The following is a 10,057-nucleotide window of genomic DNA, read 5'->3' as shown; positions in this document are numbered from 1 at the left end:
CTCCTCTGAAGTGATGTCCTGTGAAAGGCCTACCCTATTAAAGGCTACAACACATTGTTAAATGTGACCTGGTTAAAGAATTTAACCACCTTGTTAGAAGTGGGCGTAGTTAGAGGAATTTAGAACATTCACTTTGAATGCCACCCTATTAAAGGATTTACAAATGGCTATTAAACCAACCTAAGTCCATATGATTTTCTTCTACCCTAACTAATATAATTGCTAAAGAGTAACAATAATGGGTTTAGACCTAATTATAGAATACAACTCAACTTGCAGAGTTTAGATCACTTCTTGGCTCTTATCATTGCTTGGCTTTTAGTCTCTGGAACTCTAACAACTTGCCCTCCTTTCAAGCTTAGTCTCCTTGAGTCCCCATGCTCAATGTACTAGTACAATAATCTTTTTCTAACCACTCATCAAAGCATAGCCTATGTGCTCTTCTTTCTCCTAGATGCCTTCTCCTTGACACCCTTATAACCACTTCACAATTTGGCACATTGGCAACTCTTTCTTTTTGGTCTATGACTCCTTAAATAGAAGTTTGGAACTTCTTTTCCCACTCGATTCTTCCCTCCTTTAATTTTAATTCATATGCATTAGGTAGGATTCATTGTATCTAACTCATATTATGTTCCTTCTAGAAACATCATGAAGAATCCTCTTGAATTCACCCAAAAATAGTTTGCATAGATTTCTGTACCACTAGCTCATCATCCTCATCCTCAAAATAGTTCACAAAATTCTAGGTAACAACTATGTTATCTTAGATTTGGTGAATCTTCATCATTTCCAATAATGTAGCATCTCAACACTATTGAAATACTAGTGCTCAGCACATACTGTGTTACTCAGCATCAACTATTTTTTACTAATGCTTGGCACCTACTAAGATTTTTTGATGCTTAGCACCTATTACTTTTCTTGGCACTTGAACTTCACTTAGCACTTGAAGTTTACTCAGCACACAGTAGATTTTTCTTTTGCTTGGTTCCAACTAAGAATTTTCTTAGCTTCAACTAGCTTGCTCATCACCCACTGATGAACTTAGTTTAAGCTTTATAGTCAACATTGTTCTAACTTATACTTCTAGTGTTTCTTAGTGTCTATATCATCAAGTATGTTACCAATACATCATTTAACCATTGTCTTAGATGATACTTGCACTTCATTACAATATCATAACTCGACCTTTCTCTTAGGTGCTCTTGTTACATCTAGTTGATCAAATTCTTTTCATCAATCAACAAGTGATAGTACTTGAATATTTTGAGCAATTGCCATTCCTACAAATAACACGTTTGACATCAATGACAAAACAATGATTGAAAAACATTCATTTAACAACAATCTCCCTCTTTGATAGTAAACCTTATTTATCAATGATCTTTTAAATCAAATTTCCAACAAAATGCAATAGGATGTTCATCCTAATCATCTGCCTTCTAGGTGAGGATAGTTGCACAAGCATGTTTTGAGGCAAAGGAATATATATAAAAAGGCTTGGTGTAATTTGGACTCAACAAAACAAGAGCATCCACAATTGCTTTCTTGATTTCTTCAAATTCCATTCTTGCTTAGATGTCCAATCTATCCTTCCTCCTTTCTTTAACATGTCATTTAATGGCCTTACTATCTTGGCAAATCTAGTTATGAAATTCCTTACGAAGTTAATTTTCCTAATGAATGGCTTTAATTCTTTCCGAGTTGCTGCAATCCTATCTTTGACATTGCCTCGATGCACTCAAGATCAATTGAGATTCCTTATCTGATATTACATGTCCTAACAATTTCCCCTTAGTGATAGCAAACATGCATTTCTTTAGATTCAAGGAAATCCCATATCTTCTACATCTTTGGAATATTCTCTTCAAATCACTAATGTGATCTTCCCTATGTCGAGAGAACATCGTGAGATCATCCATGTATATAATGATGCACTTCTTTACCAAGTCTCTGAAAGCATAATCCATAGCCCTTTGAAAAGTGCCTCCTACATTGATCAAACTAAAATACATTCTTTTGTAAGTAAATGTACCCCATTTAGTTGTGAATGCAGTCTTTAGTCTATCTTCTTCTTCTACCATCACTTGATTATATCTAGAATAACCATCTATAAATGACATCATTTGAGAATTGTTAACAACTTGTATCACTTCATCTAATGATGGTACTATATAATTATCCTTTTGAGGTTTTGTTGAGATTTCTAAAATCTACACACAATCTTATCTCTCCATTCTTCTTTCTAATAGGGACAAGGTTGGTGACCTACATTGAGTGTTGAACTAGGAGTATAATTCTTGCTGACAATAACTTCCTCACTTCTTGGTGTATTAGTGGTTCTAACAATAGATTTATTGGTCTTTTCCTTTGTCTAAAGTACTTACTATTTTGCTTTAGTTGAATATTATGTGTGATATGAGACATATCATATGTCTTTAGATCTTCATATCCCCAAGTGATCACATTAGGGAATTCCTTTGTAAGCTTCAATATTTCTTCCTTTTCTGTGGGAGTACAAACTTTCCCAATAAATACATTCTTGATATTTTCTCTCATTCCTAAGTTTACCTTTTGACATTCCCCTCCTTTACTTGAGGTAACTTAGTCTATCTACATCAAAAATTCTCTCCAGTTCAATAATTCATTTTGTAATGGTATTTTTCCTTAAATTCATAATCTCATCGATTTCAAATTGAACTTTTTCTTTCTCTCCTTCATCTATTCCTTGTTCTTTGAATACCCTTGAGCTTGTTAGAAAATTGAGGATATGCTTATCATCTTCAAACACTTGAAAATTTGTGACATTGTCAAGAACCGATGTCACTAAAGTCAGCTCAATCATGAATTTCTTCACACAATCCATGGCTAATGGTTCCAATGAACTTGTACATTGACCCAAACTATTTGCTACTAGATTTCTTGTTTGACTTATCCTTTTAATATTGAAAGCATCAAATCTTTCGATTAGGTCCCAAACTCTATTGTGATAACTACCCAATCTTTTCTCATTGCATGTATATTTCTTGCATACCTGTGGAATGACTATGTCTAAATCTCCATGTACATGTAGGATTTTGGCACCCTTTCAGATAGTGAGGAGCAATCCAATGACCTATGATTCATACTCAACCACATTGTTAGTACATGAGAATTGCAACCTATGTGCTGCCAAATAAGTTTCTCTAATTGGGCTAATGAGTTCTACACCAACTCCACTACCTTTCTTTGATTTGGACCCATCAAAGGATAGGGTCCATACTCGATTATTTTCATATTCTATGGGTGGTTTTACCTTTGAATCCTTGGATTCTTTATGACTTTCTTCTTGTCCTATTTCACCCTCCCAAATTCTTTCCTACCATGGCTCTAAAATTTTCATATAGGATGAGTTCATTTTGGCCACATTTTTTGCTATCCATACTTGTGGAACCATTTTGGATACTTGTGCAATTGCATCTTTGCACATGGTGCATGATATCTCAGAATGAAAACCATTATGTATTGTACACCAATTGGGTAACAAAAAATTTTGAATGGATGCATCTTTTGCTAATTCAATTTCCTACTTAATGCTTTTTAGCACAAAACTCCTAAAATTCTCAAACATTCCTTCATTTAGTGATGGTTCTAAATCATCCATAATAGGTACCTTAGAGAAATTTGGAGTCATATCAGGACATCCTCCTTTATTGTAACCTTGCAATGTTAGAACTTCTCTAGTTTTGGGAACATATGATCCAAAAGTGGTTTCCAAGAATAAGATCTCATTATGTTCACCATACTCAATGATCAACAATCAATATCCTTATTTGATTGGGAATTCCCTTCCATGGAAGCCACATCTGTGAAAAGTCTATTTCCATATAACCATTTAATTTCCTTGCCCAATCTCTACTAAGAAGCATGCCATATCCCTCAAGAATATCCATAACAGATATGCCAATATAACTTTAAACACATGGACCTCCCTTTTGTCTAATTGTGTAACCTTCTTGTCAATCTGAAGTGGAATCAATCCCAACCTTTTGCATATGTCCAAAGGCATTACATTGCTTGATGCACTAGAGTTAATTAAACAATTATGTAACATTTTCCCAAAGATTCTAATAGATACTAGGAAAGGTTTAGGTTCCTTCTTCCCTTGATAAAAAACCACTGACTTCTACCATTTTGAATCAAATGTCTCATTGTTATGTACATAATTTATCCCATTTTGTGTTGTCATAGAACTTTCCACTACAGGAGAATTATCTCTAATCATTTCCAGTGGTGGGTTTTTTTCGAGATATTTGTCCATTTGATGTAACATTCGAATCATCCTATGAGTTTTGTACCATTCTAATGGAATTTGAAGGATTCTAAGAAAGTTTAGATGCATATGGTAATACATCCTCTGCAACATTGGTGTTTTGTGCAAAATTGTATTGTTAGACATTGGATACCCCTCTTGGAAAATGTGATACATTTTGAGAAATAGTCTGCATGGAGGTGTCATTGAAACTTCCCAACAGTGTACCTCTAATTTTTGAAATTTTCATCAATTCATATAATGGAAGACTCACATAAATTTTCTTGAATTCCTCTAATAAATAATAACTTAATCTCTTCAATTCCTCTTTGGTAGGACTTCACTTCTATTTTTTTCTTGGATTTTCACATTGCCTTTGTTCTCCTTGTTGAGCAAAGGACTGAAGATTATTCTTTCCCTTCTCACTTTGTGAATAATTTATCATGGAAGATTGGCCTCTATCTCCTTGAGAGCTTGCAAGTTGTTGATACTTAGGTGAGTCTCTGAGAGGCTCAAGTTTATTGTTTGCATTGGGATGTGAAGGAGTTGAAAAGTTATTTGGAGGAATTGATGATCTATTAATGGCTCATGGTTCCTATAATTCCTTTGATATGTCTTTATCAGAGTATTACAAGATATTTGTTTAAAAGCTTGCACTTTACTTGTGCCTTCCACCAAGACACTATTATATAGAGGGAACAAAAATCCATCCTTCTGTAGTGATTCATTTGGGGATACTAGTGGAGGTTGATTTTTTAGTGGAACTTGATAATGTGGTGTCTCTATGGGACCATTTGCTGAAGTTGGTGGGAAATTTTTATTATCTTGTATTGGAAAGTAATCTTGAGAATCAGGAGGAGGAAACTTAAAATCATCAAAAACCAATGCTTGGTCATAGCTTGGTGCAGGCACTATGTCATATCTCCTAGGAAGAAGATTCTTAGATGTGGTAATATTCCTCACTTCTCCCTTAAAAATTTCTATTGCCCTTTGAAATTTGTGACACTATAATTTAGAATGTTAACTAGTCTGATATAATCTACACCATCTAGATAGTGTGGCTTTTGCTAATAAAGCTTTATCAGCTGGGCAATTCTCAGATGGAGGGTTGTCCAATGGTGACGGTGTGCCCCCATTATTTGGATTAGTGTTCCATGGTCTTCTTTGATGACCTTGGTTATTATTATGATATCCTTGATTACCTTCATTAAATCCTTAATTATGTCCTTGATTACTATCATGATGTGGAGGGGGATTCCCTTGATAACCTCAGTTGCTAGCTTGATATGACTGATAATTCCTTTGTGCATTTTGCAACTGATTATTCTAATTTCTAAGGTAAGTGACCTCAGTAGACAATGTTTTTTCTTGTTTAATCAAATCTCTCATCTTATATTTTTCCTCTTCAATCCTTGTAAAAATTTTCATGTTCTAAAGATAAATTGGCTACGTGGGCATTGCTTGTGACATAGGTGCTCCAGGATGCAACAACAACTAGTTTAGAGGGGTAGGAACCTAATTGATAGTCAGAGCATAATTCAAAGATCCTTTATTTAATGCATTTACATTTCCAAAATTGTTGAGTTCTCCATTCATGGTTGCAGATGATTGTAAACTAACTTTCTCTGCCCCAACATATGCTTGAATCAAACTTGTAGGAGCCAGATGAGTTTTTTGAACAAACATAGACGTGATACAGTCTAGGGCTACATAGTAGATAGGTCATGCTACATCATCTTCTATGCGATATGGATTGCTCAATCTTGAATAAGCCTTTTGAAATTGATTATTGAAAGAATCAATTGCTCTTTTTTCTTTTCCCAAGCTTTCATCCCAATCTTGTAGTAAGTCCTTAGCAATGCACATTGTATTTGAGAAGATGGAGAAGTTCTCAAAATAATCTCTTTTATAGGCATTTAGTTGAGAGAATTCCTCTAACTTGACTTTCAAATTATTAGTTGTCATTTCTTCTTCCACCAATCTCTATAATAACAAGGATGAAACTACATTGGATATTCCTTGCTTAATGTTGTCAACAATCTTCTTCCATCAAGTGGACTCCTTAGTGAAGATCTCAAACATTTCCTTAGCTATGATCATTGCACTATGCCATCGAATAAAATCATAGACATCTCCCTCGTTGATAACTTGACCATTGATCAATTCTTGCTTTGGGGTCTCTTTTAGATTCTAAATCTCAGCAATCACCTCTTCTCGGTAAATATGCTCATCCACCCATGATTACTCCATGCACTAGATCTTGGAGAGTGTAGCTAATGCCCTATTGTGTACTTCCACTAATTCTTCACATGTTTAAAGGCTACCTCCTGAATTTCTTTGACCCTAACCTTAGCACCTTGAGAAATATGCTTGATTCTATCAATATCACCTACCACTTTAATGGAAACACCTATTGGAGGGATAAATGATAGACCTTCCTCTCTTTCTAGCTGAGGAAAGTTATTGATGTACTAACATAAGGCCCTAATTTCTCTTTCATTTTTTGGTACCCTTCTTCCCCTTTCTTCAACCTATCCTTCAAAGCCTACATAGAGTTATCAAATTCTTCTTATATTTGCTCTTGAAAGCCTAATAAAGATTTATTTTTATAACATGATATTCATCTAGAGCAATCTGATCTTTGCCTTTCTAAACCCTGTGAGTTACACTCTGCAAGGGTCTGGATCCTGATTCTCCTCTAATGAAATTAGTATATCTTCTTGCTTTCCCTTGTTCTTTTGATTAGTCTAAAATTTCCTGTAATTCAATTGCCAAATCAATCTCCCTTTGTTGAGCCAATTGAATTCATTTTCTCAACCATTCCAGAATGGGTATACTTTGGTCTCCCAGAATCACCAATTTCTCTTTCCTTTGGACTGCTCGAATGTCGATCTCCTCTTCACCTCCTAGACTATCCGCTATAAACTCAAGAACTATGGCTTCAAAATTTGGAAGATGTATTGCTACTGCTGGAGTTTCTTCTTCTAGTGGACCATCTCCATTATTAATAATTTCTCACTCTAAGATTTTAGCAAGACTTTTCTTTGTAGTGATATCTTGATCTTTCTCTCTTTCTTGCATGGACTTTTCATAGGCATTTATACTTAGTCTATCATGAATTGTCCTATCAAAATTTTCTTCTCACTCAAATCTCCTTATACTTGTCCCTGTATCCTACCTTTCAAATGTTTCTATCTCTTGAACACTTGGAGTGCAACTCAGAGAAGAGGGAGCATTTCCATGTTTCTGCTTCTTATTTTGAGGTTCCTAGATGACTTCCTCAATCTTAGGATGCTCTTCTCAAGGTACCTCCTTCCCTTTCTTGGTTCCTACATCCTTAGATGGAGTTCCTCTTTCCTCAACAATCCCCTCAAGTATGTTTCCTACTCTTTCATCCCTAAGTGGTCTATGACCAACCAACCTATATGTGAATCCATTATCTCGTGCAACTAACTTTTCAAGTTTACGCTCAATCCACTACTTTGTAAAATCCAAGACTGGCTTTGAAAGAGCTTCTAGATCTCTAACTTCTTTCCTCTTCCATTCATATGGTTGAGATCTCATTTCTAGATTGGATCCCTTTCACATCACATTTGGATCCTTCTCCATTTGATTAGGAACCCTAAATATATTACATTTTTTGATAATGTTCAACAATAACCTTGAATGCATCTTCTTTCTAATATCATTCTCATTTGCCACATTTTCCCAAAGGTCTTCAAGGTGAATCTTGTGTTGGTACTTTGATCCTCCTACTAATGGGATCTCGTTGTAAGCTCAAAATCATTCCTCTTTGGATAAAGTGAAAGATAAAAGAAGTGGAGCTCATTTGATGATCTCTTTGCAACCTTTAGACATGGGCATACCTCAGTTTTCTCTTCTCCTTTGGAGATTGGGAACTGTAATCCCGACTTGTTCTTCCCTTTCTGTATCTTGTCATAGGCTATAAGTTATCAAGTAAGCTCTAACAAGACCATCTTGTCCATTGGGTACCTAGGAAGTCTGTATGGCTCCATGGTGAATCCTATAACTTAGATGTATGAAAAGGTGGGAAACTGAATGAACCAGGTGCCATATTCTTTGACCAACTTCATCATAGCCATTGACAATCTCATATATAGCCTCTTTTGTAGTGTTTTTACTATGTGCATGTCAAATAAATCAGTAACCCTCATGTAATCATCCTTTGAATATAAATACAACTATGGGTAGCATTCATGGACTTTGAGTGTTGGGTTTCACTTCCAATTAGTCCTTTGCATCGTAGTCCATCATAATTCATTCTCCATGTTAGAATATAGATGACATACGAGCTCATGTAAAATTTCTTTATATGCTCTAGATTCGTCAACTGTTCATTTAGATTATCACTTATGACCCTGCCCAATCTATTTTGTCACCTTCCTCCATCACCTACTCAACAAAATACCACATCCAAGATTCAAATCTATAAGAATGAGGCATGCCAAATATGCAACTCAACATCATGATCATGTCACTATATTCACTCTGCAAGTCAAACCATACTATTTTCTTAGGAATCTTGGAATGATGCGATCTATTTCTTTTCAACCATCTTTTTTTGATTATTTCATCACAAAAATGGACTCTAGAGGAGTAGATTCTCAATTCTTTCTCTTATGTTTTTGTGACCATCCTTGGATCAGAAGGAATTCCAAAATTTTTAGAAATGGATGCTGGAGAAAAATCTACTAGAATATTTCATATAGAATCCTTGATGGTTCTGTCCTTAGGACTGTAGTGTTTGGTACAATCCACAATTAACTCTGGATGTTCAAAAGAAAGAGGGAAACCAGTCGCAACAACAATTCCACTTCTTACAATTCTTTTGGCCAGGTGTGTTGGGTGATGGTCATTGTATGCAACCATCCTCTAGTTAAAATATTTCAAATCGAGGCCGTCAAGGCTTGTATCTCTGGTTTCTGCCCACTTTGACACAATTTTGGATTCAGGATAGAATCCTCTCCTTTCATTCTTTATCAATTGCCCACACATTTCTCCTATTCCCCTATGTTCTGCCATTCTCCTTTCCTGCAAAATTGAAAATGTCCACACATAAGACTATGCAAAGAAAGTATTAAAAATAGATACATCTTGTCCATAAGACAAAGATTTTGGATTTTTGCCAAAATTTCCATACTCCTCTCAAGATTCACTTTTCAATATTTCCACAAGAAACATGTAGTTTCCACAAATCACTAAAAAAATGGTTCCTTTCTGATAAGATTCAAAATTTTCTATCATGAATTTCTAGAAAACTCCTCAACAATTTTAGCAATTTCCCCAAAAATCCTCTTTTTGAACTCTTTGAATTTCACTCCTATTCTCAATATGCTCTTCAAATTTTTGTGTGAGAAGGAATGAATGAAATGACTTATTATATAAATCATTCCTCAAAAAGGATAACTTTAAAGCTGTAGGCTAAAATTAGGTAGTAGCTTTACTTAGCCATCAAGTTTTCCATCTTTGGTGTCACTTGTCACTTTTTACTATTTGTTTCAAAAAGTTGCCATTATTGATGCTTTTAGGTTCAAGATGAAACTAAGTATTCCTTCATCCCATTTTGATTTCTTTTAATTTTTTATTAATTAAATATCAATTAAAATAATTATTTAATTAATTTTCATGTCTTAATGAAAACATAAAATTTCTTTCCAACTTTTCTCCAATATTTATTTTTTGGATTATTATTTAAACAACCAAATTAAATATCAATAAAACTAATCTTTAATTTTCCATGTA

This window comes from Cupressus sempervirens, chromosome 4 (genome assembly GCF_028749045.1).
Source record: "Cupressus sempervirens isolate cs-2001-9-10 chromosome 4, ASM2874904v1, whole genome shotgun sequence".
Lineage (NCBI taxonomy): Eukaryota > Viridiplantae > Streptophyta > Pinopsida > Cupressales > Cupressaceae > Cupressus > Cupressus sempervirens.
The sequence above is the reverse complement of the archived record's forward strand: the minus strand, read 5'-3'. Positions refer to the sequence as shown.